The sequence below is a fragment of the Macaca thibetana genome, chromosome 8, assembly GCF_024542745.1.
Source record: "Macaca thibetana thibetana isolate TM-01 chromosome 8, ASM2454274v1, whole genome shotgun sequence".
In the NCBI taxonomy this organism is placed as follows: domain Eukaryota; kingdom Metazoa; phylum Chordata; class Mammalia; order Primates; family Cercopithecidae; genus Macaca; species Macaca thibetana.
The window spans coordinates 9,066,014-9,077,444 of NC_065585.1; the positions used below are offsets into that span (position 1 = coordinate 9,066,014).

An 11,431-nucleotide genomic window follows, 5' to 3' on the forward strand; every position below is an offset into this window, starting at 1 on the left:
ATAGCTTTGGATAAATTACTTAATCTTTTAAATCTTTAGCTTCCTCACATATATGGGAAAATGAATGCCTATCTCTCAGACTATCTATAAAGATGACATAATAATTTATATAAAGTACTTACCAATGTATATAACATTTTTGATTTTAGATTTATATAAAGTTTTAAATTTATAAGTTCTTTCATGTATCTGGAACTAGTGGAAGTACTTTCAAAAATAATTCCTAATTTAATCCTCACAGCAACTTTGTAAGGACATGATTGTACTAATTATACAGATAAGAAAATGAAGAGTAAAGAAATCTTGAGACTTGGCCAACATTGCATAATTGGTAAGGGAGTAAAAACTAGGGCTTAGTGTTCTGAATCACATTCAGAAATTGCCCCTATACTCAGACTGGAGTAGCCAACAGCACACCCAGGAGAATGGCTTCCTCAACTCTTCTGTAAAATCTAAAGAACAGCATTATAAATGTCAGCAGCACTGGCTCACTTCCATTCTGTTGCTTTTAAGTGAAACATTTAAAAGAAATGTTTAAAATAAAAATTGAACCCAGTCCACAGGATGAACTATATTCTGCTTAACATATATCAGCAAACTTTTGGTTTACTGATACATCGAACAAATGTGTATTAAGCAACTTCCACGTAACATAGAAGCATATACAAGAATAACCTAAAAGTAGACCTGACACTATTTAGCAATTTCTCCTCACTGTAACAGTGGCTGTATCCTTAGTGTGCTGAAGGCAGAATCTGTATAATTCCAATACTAATATATTTATTTACATTGCACAGTAGTCAAACTTAGCATTAAATAAAGTGCTAGTTTTTGAGATGCATTTTCCCAATCTTTAACTTTTGAAAAATGAAGGTATTGTGCCTTAACTACCCAGAATTTAGAAACAGTCTACCAAGGTCTTTAATTATTTTGTCCCTAATAGCTATTTTGTAAATCTATAAAAATGACAGAAATTCAACAAGTGTGGCTCACTTTGAATGCAAAAGCATTGCAACGACCTCTGTGAAATGCTATGTAGCTGTAGTGGGAGGAGTTTAATTTCCCTCCCTGAGTTTTCAATGGAAAAAATCACTTTCCTGGCTGACTACTGCCTGGAATGCTCAGCCCATAACTAATACACCTTTTCATTTTGTTGATTTCCTATCTGCTGCCTTCAAATATTTTTCCTCCTCCCACCTCATCTTCTACCTTCCAGCCTTCCCATCTTGTCCAGCCCAACTGTGGCAGATGGAATATAAAGTAATAGAGAATCACAAATTGAATTTTTTCTTGGATCTGCTTTTCAATCAGCCCATGTCTACTCCATGGGAATTAAATTGAAAACTTATGAGAATGAAATTGCGTGTCCTTGGTTTTTTCTTTTATTTATTTCTTTTTGCAGCTAATGCACATTTTCTTACAAAAAATCAAAGATATGTAAATGAGTAAATAAGGATAATTTCTAAATTATATACTGAGTATGTGTTTATATGGAAAGATATCGATCAAATTATTTATTGTAGAGGTGCATTTTCATGGATAATATGGAAGAAAATGTGCACTGAAAATATGAGAAAAGGGACAAAATATATGTGTGTATGTATACAGGTACATATATCTTTTTCAGTCATTCGAAATATGAGAGTTCTTATATGGTAGCCAGGAGCTGAGTGTTGGGATGAATAGCCAGTGCCTGCCCTCAAGGAACTCACTCATAGAAAGAGAGATAAACCTGCAAATGAACGATTACAATGTGAATGATGTTTTAAGAGGCATTTCAGAGTACCTGAAAATACATCTGGGCACTGCATGAGATTCCTCTTCTTTGCCCAAGTCTCCCGTTTTCTAGCATCAGTTTGTGTTAGACCAGTTTCCGTGACTAGTCTGAACTCAAACAGCTCATCAGTGGAAAATCTCACTTTCTGCAATTCTAAAATGAAAGGGTCAGAATAACAATCCTCTTTCAAGAGAGATAATTTGCAAGATGCTTCAGGGGAAGTTGTTAAAATAAAATTTTAAGAAGAATCAGATAATTACTTAAAACAGATGAGGAACATGACAACTTAGCATAGGATGGGAACAATATTTTATCAGCCTTCTGTTTATAACAGCCTCAACAAGTAATAATAAAACAGCGACATTTATTGTTTATCTTAGAATTTTTGTTTTGGGATTTTTGTCTTCACTGAACAAGCCAAGTAACCAATAAATAAACAAAACTACATGCACAGAGACACACACACACACACTTTTTATCACACAAGTTGTCCTTAGGCATGAGAAACCTTTAACATAACACAATTTCCTTAATGTCATGTTGAATAAAGGTTTTGGTGTGTTGAGAAAGGGTAGTGTAGGGGAAAGTTTGAAACAGCCACTTTGGAAAAAAGAAAAATCATTAAGGCATGCATTGGGGTGTGTGTCGTGGGTGCATGCCGGCAGCTTACACAGACTGATATTTAGAGGGTTGTTCCATAAGAGAAACTCTTTACTGGATTGAAACTAATCCCTTAATCTCTTCCATTTGTACATCAATTTACAGTTCTGGAAGCACTTTTCCAACCATTATCACATTTAATCTTCAGAAATGCCAGGAAAGAACACAGGACAGGGATTAATCTGCCCCTTTTAATATACAAAGGAGAGGACGTGATTTAGACAAGGTCACAAAGACAGAAGGAGCAAAGCTGGCTGGGGCCTTTGGTTTTTCTTTTTCTTTTTAGTCATGGCCCCTCTTATTACTTTTTTTAAGCCTGGAGATAATATTAATCTGGGCCATGGGAAGAAAGAAGTGAACAAATGATAGTCTTACGTTTTGTGCCAGTCTGTTACTCCAGATAAAAATGGACTCCTCCTAAGACCCTGCCTGCTGTCCTATGCTCAGTCAGAGGACTCTCAAACTGTGTGTTTCCTCTCTGCAGCAAGGTAAGGGGCTTATGCCTCCATGCAATCAGCTGTCAAAACGCACACCGTTCATTTCAGGTGACATGTTTTTTTATAGCAAGGCTTTGCATTGCCTTACACACTAGCCAAAACATGTTTTCTCATCACAACCCTGTAACAAGGAATTTGAGGACAAGCACTTTGTATCATGGCTCTCAACTAATGAAACAAATTAAAATGTAATTAACAAAACAAACGTAATTCCTCAGTGTGAGATTTCAAAGTGGCTTCTCTCCACGGTAACTACTTGAGTTCCAATGGAAAACTTCAATACCAGGGAGGAGTTCCTCACTCAGGTCTTGCCCATGCCGTCCCTATCCCCCCAACCCTCTCAACTGGAATAAGCACTCATTATTCAAATACAATTATTTGAATCCCTGCTACTTGCCAGCTAGGGACTAGGGGACTGAGTGGTCTACAGACAAGGAAGAGATCATCTATGGAAGACAGTGACAAGGACTATGATAGAGGTATGCACAGGAGGTTCTGAGAAAACCAGGCAGGAACCCCTAAACCAGGGTGGGTTAAGGGAGCTCTTCAGGAAGGGTGCCAGAGAGAAAGTGGCAACCGTACATCTGATATCAACAAGTGGTTGAAATTCACCAGATAGACAAGGAGGAAAATGAATATCCCACAGATGAAATAGCACTTGGAAAATCGCGATAGAAGGAATGCGTTCACCCAACTGCAAGCATTTTATTACGGAATTGGGGAAGGGATGCAGCACAAGTGAGAGGAGCCGGGCATGGAAGGTAGACACCACAACACAGAGGACCTTTTATACAGAAGTGAGAGGCTTAGTTTGTATCCTGTGGTCACTGGCAACCCATTGAGGGCATTTATACAGGCAGGCACATAAAGGATAAAGTCTAAATTTCAAAAAAAAAAAAAAATCACTGACAATTATAAAAGTTTGTTGGAAGAGACTGTCACTGAAGGCAAAGAAATTAGAAGATTTTTGAAGCAATCCAGGAGAAAAGAACTGACCAAGACAGCGAAAGTAAAGATTTGGGGAAAAAAATAGAATTTTTCGAGGTTGAATTTGATACCTAATTACAATATTAGGTGAAGGGTTTTGAGACAGAGGCATCCAGGGCAACAGAGTGGTAGATTTTCACCTTGGACAGAACCCAAGTGTACTGATTCCCAGCTCAGCACTCATTCCCCTCCAAAACAGAGAGGGTTGCACGGAAATGTCAGGACCCACCTGTCCCGGTCCTTTGACCTCTGCCCTGCACTGTTGAGTTCTCATAGTGACCACATTAGGCCACAAATGTAGCCTTTCGCACTGGATACTCCGCACTTGCTAACAACCTTCCCACACATATCTCTGGGCCCCAGGCAGCATCCTGATCCTTCACTCCATCTCATATTTCTCATCTCATCCTGCCCTTTCGGACCTGGTTGGTTGTTCCTGTTCTCTCTCCCTTCTGACTCCACCTCTCCCAATGACCTTGAGTGGAATAACTCATCCCTGATAACCTGCTGTGAGTCACCTTAGATGAGATTCCCAGCCTGGCTGGCACTTAAGATTCTAGTGTGCCTAGTCCAAGCCTGCCACCCAGTTTCCAAGTCTTGATTAAGTGACTGATTGGAGCTCTGCTCAGGTTTAATGTTCCAAATGGCCTTGTGTTTGTCATGTCATCCCTACACACTAAGGTGTAGCCATTTCTCTTTGATGCCACATAAATCAGAGGAAATACTTTAGGACCTGATCTCAGCTGCCCCTGGCATACCCTGCAATCCACTGCTGCACTGGCCATGTTCATGGCCCCAGTGTTCACAAGATGTGAAGCTGTACCTAGTAGATGAGATACCAGAAAGGTGGGGTAACTATGTCTGAATTGATGTTTGTCTCATTAAATCCTGAAGTGCAATGTAGTTCATTCAACATGCAACAGATATTTACTTTGTTCCTCCTATGTACCAAAAACTGTTTAAGGAATTGGAGGTTTGGAATGGAGCAAAGGTACTTTCTTTTGTCATGAAGATAATATTTTAGTAGAGTGTAGATGAATATGAAATAATTTAAAAGTTTCGTTAGTGTTAAGTTATATGAGAAAAACAAAACATGATGAAGAGATTTTATTAGTCAGTTCTCACACTGCTCTAAAGAAATACCTGAGACCAGGTAATTGATAAACAAAAGAGGTTTAATTGACTCATAGTTCTACAGGCCATAGAGGAAGTATAGTGTCTTCTGCTTAAGGGGAGGCCTCAGGGAATTTAAAATCACGGTGAAAGGTGAAGGGGGAACAGGCACCTTACATGGTGGGAAAAGGAGTAAGAGAGAGAGCAGGGAGGTGCTACACACTTTTTTTTTTAAGAAGGAGTCTCACTCTGTTATCGGGCTGCAGTGCAGTGGCCTCAACTCACTGCAACCTCCAACTCCCTGGTTCAAGGGATTCTCTTGCCTCAGCCTCCCGAGTAGCTGGGATTACAGGCACGTGCCACTACACCTAGATAATTTTTGTATTTTTAGTAGAGAAGGGATTTCACCATCTTGGCCAGGAGGGTCTTGATCTCCTGACCTCATGATCAGCCCACCTCAGCCTCCCAAAGTGCTGGGATTACAGGCATGAGCCATCGCGCCCGGCTAGTGCTACAAACTTTCAAGCAACCAGATCTCATGAGAACTCACTCATCATCACAGTGACAGTATCAAGGGGGATGGTGTTAAACCATTCATGAGAAACCACCCCCATGATTCAATCACCTCCCCCAGGCTCCACCTCCAACATGGAGAATTACAACTGACCACGACATTTGGGTGGGGACACAGATCCGAACCATACCAGAAACAGAGGGTGATGGGGGATAATTTTAAGAACGTGCTTAGGGAAGGCCTCTCTGAGCAGGGAGCATTTGAGCTAAGAATGTAAGCAGGAGTCAGTCCTGCTTTCTGACAAGGTCTGTAGGAAAAGAATTTTAGTCTGAGAAAACAGCTGGTTCAGATACTCCAAGGAGGGAAGAAGCTCAGCTAAATGCAAGCATCCCACAATAAATTTGTCTTGGACATTCACATAGATGCTGGCTTTTGTTTCCAAAATTCTGTTTCCAAAAAACTGAAATTAAGAAGCAAAGCTGAATTTAGGAAGCAAAACATTATCGTTTCTTAATTTCCCAGTAAATGTTTTCTTTTTGATTATTTAGATGAAGAGTCTGGCACACTAGAAAGAAAAAAGGGTTTGATGGTAGACGGAATTAACTTTAAGTATCAACTCCATCTCTCTTTATTTCTGTTAACTTAGGTGAAGTATTTAAAATTTTTCAACCTCAGTTCCCTCACCTGTGTAATAATAATGAAAAGCTCTACTTTAGATATTGGGCATTAGATTCAAATGAAATCAAACATTTATAAACATTTAGTAAATTTCCTGAGACATAACATGCACTTAATAAATATAATTTCTTTCCTTATTCAAGAGATTTAAAAGTATTACAGATAGAAGCATTACAAATTAAAGCTATTACTAATTTCGTAACCTTCCTGTTTTCATTCGATAAAAATGATTTTCATTAGTGTAATGACATATAAGTAGAAATTTGAATAGCACACTATTTACAGGTTCTATCAAATTTATTTAAATGTAAAAATTAAAAATAATCTCAATATATGAGTAATCAGAATTAATATTGTTAACAAACAGAGAAGAAAAAACATCAAGGGTAGTCTAAGGTAAATTGGCCAAGGTACCTTTGTATTTATTTAAAGAAATAATAAAAGGAGTTACTATTTTTTGAATGATTCCTATCTGCTTTGAGTTCTTATGGTATACCTCTAATTCTTAAAACAACCCTGAATGTCAGATGTTTTTATAAAGACTCCAGGCACTGCAGATGACAGAATCCCAACTCTAACTCACAAAAGAGACAGTTTTGTTCCCCTATCTGAGAAGTTCAAAGTTGGGACCAGAACCAGGCATGGCTGCATTCAGAAGTTCAAATGAGGTTTTGACTCTAGCTTTTGCTTTTGCTTTTCCTTTCAATCTGCCTGCTCTACAGCCTTTTGGGTTGATGTTTTCATTAGGCAAGCTATTTCCAGAAAACAAAACATCATGCCTGGAGTCCCAAGATTTTTGTAATTCATGATCCAAATTAAAGACATTTCTCTTTCCCAGTGACCACAGAACAATCCCAGGAAGGGTACTCATTAGCCCTGCTTAAAAGCAAGTGACTTTCCCTTAACACTTTCTCATGATCAAGGTGATGAAGTAAAATGCCCAACCTGTAGTAGTGGGAAGGATGGTGTTTAAAGATGGTAGGGAAACAGTGCCATGTTTGACAGACCAATAAGGACCAAATGGAGATGGCAAGAGGATTGTAAAAGGGAGGATGTTAAATGGATATATTATATACTCTGTACTAAATTGCATTCTTAATTCGCATATGAGAAAACTGAGCCTTGGTCATGTAAAACAACAAACAAATGTAACCTTGTGCAAATCGCATAGCTAATTGGTGTCAGAGCAAAGATTCAAACTAACAACTTATTCTAAAGCCTGAGATCTTTCTAGGATGCCACCTGCATTTCTAACCCTCCATTAATGAATGCAATGGCACCTTCAGTGAATACCTCAACATGCAGATCTAGATGATTGTGTTACATTTGCAAATTCCAATTGTGAGGAATTTTTAATGCATTGTGTTTCTTCTCTGGCCAATTTTTGGTGTATGTACACAAGGTTTTTTTTAACATGTAGCTTACTTGTTCTATTTTATATTTTTTCAAATGCAATCAACTAAACAATAAAATTATCAGAAAAAAAGCAGTTTGTTGGAAATAATCCAGGCCAGGCACAACTGAATTTAAATAAATTTTGGATTTTGAACGGTGTTCATTTTCCAGTTAAATCCACAAGGCCACATGGAATGTCAGAGGAAAAGGAGCCGGTGTGATGGTTTCCAAACTGTGCTTCCAGGCCCATGGGCCTCCAGGGTTCCTCAGGGGTCCAAGCAGCAGCCAAAAGGAGGTGCAGGGCTAGCATGGCTCAGGAATCCCTCCTCAATTCCACTCAGATTTATTTGCATCATTTTATGTGAGATGTACATTACTTTAATTTAAAAAAAAAAATGCAGCCTCACTCAAGGGTGTAATAGCAGGATGTGGTTATTGGTTGCCATCCTTAGCACACGTGGTAGGGTTGCTGTTTTGGCAAGTTACCTGATATAGCCAGACTCAGTCCTCCCCTTTATTTCAGAATACTACACTCAAGTGAGCACAAGTATTTCTGATATTTACTACTCACACAGGTATAGGCAAAGCAAGGGGAGTCCTGGAAAGGCAGCCCACCAACAAGAGGGCTCTCTGATGTCTGAGCAGGGAGAGAGCCTGGTCTTGGGGACTGATATATGAGACAGTACTCAACTAATGAGAGTTTTCAATAATGCTAGGGCACATGTATTTTGAGAGTTTTGAGGTGTATTTTGAAAGGAGCTGGGAGAGTAACTTTACATACCACTCATGGGGCATCTGATGGATTCTGCCCTGGAAGATGTTTACAGTGTGGCCAGCTGTCTTCTAGCTGAGATGGACATACTGCTTCTAGCTCCTCTTCATCACATTACCCAATCCTTCAACTCAATTTTTCCATTCATGAAATGATTGAAAAATGTTTATGTTGTGGCTATGTGATTATTAGAAATATGCCCTCCTTCTGGTACTTATAGTACAAGCAAAATGTTAGCTACTGATAATTTTATTGTTAATAATACTAATAAGCATTTCTTAATATAATACTACGTGAAATCTAAGCGCTTTACATCTATTGTCTAAAGATCTCTCCTAATATCTCAGGGGTAGGTATTATTATTATCCTTCATCTTGAAGTGAGAAAACTGAAGACTGTAAAGTTCAAGTTAAACTGTAAAGACTGAAAATATTTGAACAAAAGTTATGTTTGAATCTGGGACGCAAAGCCTTTCCCTAATGTATAGACAACACTGCCTCTGTTAATAATAATGGTAATTTTATGTATGTTTGTGTGTGTGTATATATATAATATATATATTTAAATAAATAAAATATATAAAATACTATATATATATATATAAAACAACTATTAATATTCATGCAGACAGCTGGCCAGAATTCAGTAAGCATCTCACTCCTCTCTCCCGGCAAAAACAAGCAAGAGAAGGACAAGGAGGACAAGGATCTGTATTCGACACCTCCAGCTAAACAGGGGATTATGGGTCCCCACAACTTTTGTGACTTTTATTTTCCTGTTGCCCTCATGTTTTTCCAATAGGTGCCAGAAATTCAACTGGTGTCTGTGGTTGTCCTGGTTAATATGAGTTACTATTACAGCAATCTTCACATTCCTGGAGACTCTTTCCTGCCCAGACTGGAAGGTTAGATGTACACTGTACGCTGCTTCCATTTAATGTTTACTACCCTCACTATCCCTAAAAAGAAATTCACAGGCTTACTTGTTTGACTGTAGATCCCTTAAATAAAAAAAAAAGAATAAAGTGTCTGTTCTGAGACCCTTGTCAGGCATCCTCTCCTCTGTGCAGCCAACCTTCCCTCGCCTCAACCACATCTCTCAGCCACTCTTCTTTGAACTGATCAAAGGAATATTTGTTGAGCCTTGAGCACACACATCCAGACTTGTCCCTCTACCTCCCCACCTGGAGGGTGTAAGATCACAAGTGATCAGGACTCTGGAAGAAGGAACCTGAGATTTTCAGAAAACAGCACAGAATGAGTAGACAGACAGATGATGAACTTGTTACCTGAGGTCCCTGGGCTCAACGAATGGACTTTGGGCTCAGCCACCAGCAGCACCAGCTCCACTGTCACTAATCAACCCAGAACAGAGGACTGATGACTTTTTAAGCCAATTGATTATTTTTCTCTAAGAAATTTCGTGCCTTCTGCTTTTGATCAGAGAGAGGTCTTCGCATGACATGCTCTCTCTCATATGTATCTACATTGAGGAAACCCCCCACAGCTTTGAAATTATGATTTCTGACTTATTCTTTGAAGTTTAGTGCTCATCATGCTTTTCTTGTTATTTTTCTCACATTTGTATTCTGTGCACTTGGACACTTGCCACACTAAAGGGTGTTACTCATCACTTTCTTCTCTCCTCGGTGTCACGTGAGTGCATCTATTCACTCGGCACTCATTTGTTTGGCAGTGACTGTAAGCCAGCTCCGAAGTCACACACCAGCTTGTAAATTGAATAAATATCTCTAATAGTATGCGCTCACAATAGGGTAAGGGTGAGGAGATGGGGAGAGAATCACAACCGCATAATGATAACGTACGATTGCAAATGCACTGAGAGAGAGAGAGATGTGCGGGAAATCAGGGAATCATAGGAGCCCAGGGGAGGTGCTCTCTACCCAGCCCAAAGCCACAGGGAGTGTCAGGTGTCTCCTCCAGAAAAGGAGACTCCTGTTCTTCTTTTTATCAGTTCTTCCTTTTATCATACATTAAAGTGATTAGAGCTGGGTGCGAATGTTTTAAAAAGAATACCAGCTGCCAACTGAGAAAAAACAACTGAGTTTAGAAATTTTATAAAAACAAAGATTTGACATCCATGATCTCTGAGCAATCTCAATTGACCCGATGCTTGCTTCTCTTACCTTTTTGAGTATTGCTCAAGGCATCTGAAGGCCTAGACACCTTTTCCTCTTGGATGTGCAGTTCACCTCCCCATGAAGGCAGCTCATTACGACATTGGCAACAGAAATTTCAATGGAATGAAAAAGAGATGTGAAGCAGCACGCCTTCAGGATCTTCCAGGTTTCAAGGCATTCATCTCCTCTGTGATCTCCAGACTAGGTGGTTCCCAGAGAAGGGAATCCCCTACCCCTTGCAAGGATGTCTCTTTGGGTATTTTGCTTACATCTCCAAGACAATAAGAAATGGTTTTGTAGGAACAAGAGACACAAAGCACAGAGCTCTGGTACATCCAGGCTGCAGTTTAAGAGCAAAGGCTTTGGGATCAAAAAAGGAGAAGTTCACTGTCTGGCCCTGTCAATTACTGTGTAAACTTGGCCGGGTTATTTTAACCTCTCTTGTCTTTCGTTTCCTCACTTATAAAATGGATATTGTCTGAAACAAGTCAGACAAAAAAGACAAACACCACGTGCCCTCACCCATAAGGTGTACATATTGACATATACAGGGCCATGATGGAGAACGGAGAGTCAGAAAGGTGAGAGGGTGTGAGGAAGGTGGATGATGAAAAATTACTTAATAGTGCAATGTGCATTTTTCAGGCGATGGATACCCTAAAAACCCTAATTTAACCACCATGCATGTGACAAAATTGCACTTATATTCCATAAATTTATAAACATCAAAAATTCAAGGCCAAGTGCAGTGGCTCATGTCTGTAATCCCAGCACTTTGGGAGACCAAGGTGAGTAGAACACGAGGTCAGGAGTTTGAGAGCAGCCTGGCCAACATGGTGAAACCTCATCTCTACTAAAAATATAAAAATGAGCTGGGTGTGGTGGTGTGTGCATGTAA

General features: G+C 39.3%; 1 long non-coding RNA gene across 1 annotated transcript in view; it reads right to left on the reverse strand.

The window, feature by feature from the left end:
- Positions 1-10,802, reverse strand: part of LOC126961340 (uncharacterized) — a 51,463-nt gene extending 40,661 nt beyond the window's left edge. Inside the window, exon 1 of the long non-coding RNA XR_007728271.1 lies at positions 10,540-10,802. This is a non-coding gene — a long non-coding RNA (uncharacterized LOC126961340). The remainder of the gene's footprint in view (positions 1-10,539) is intronic.
- Between the last annotated feature and the right edge of the window lie 629 nt (positions 10,803-11,431).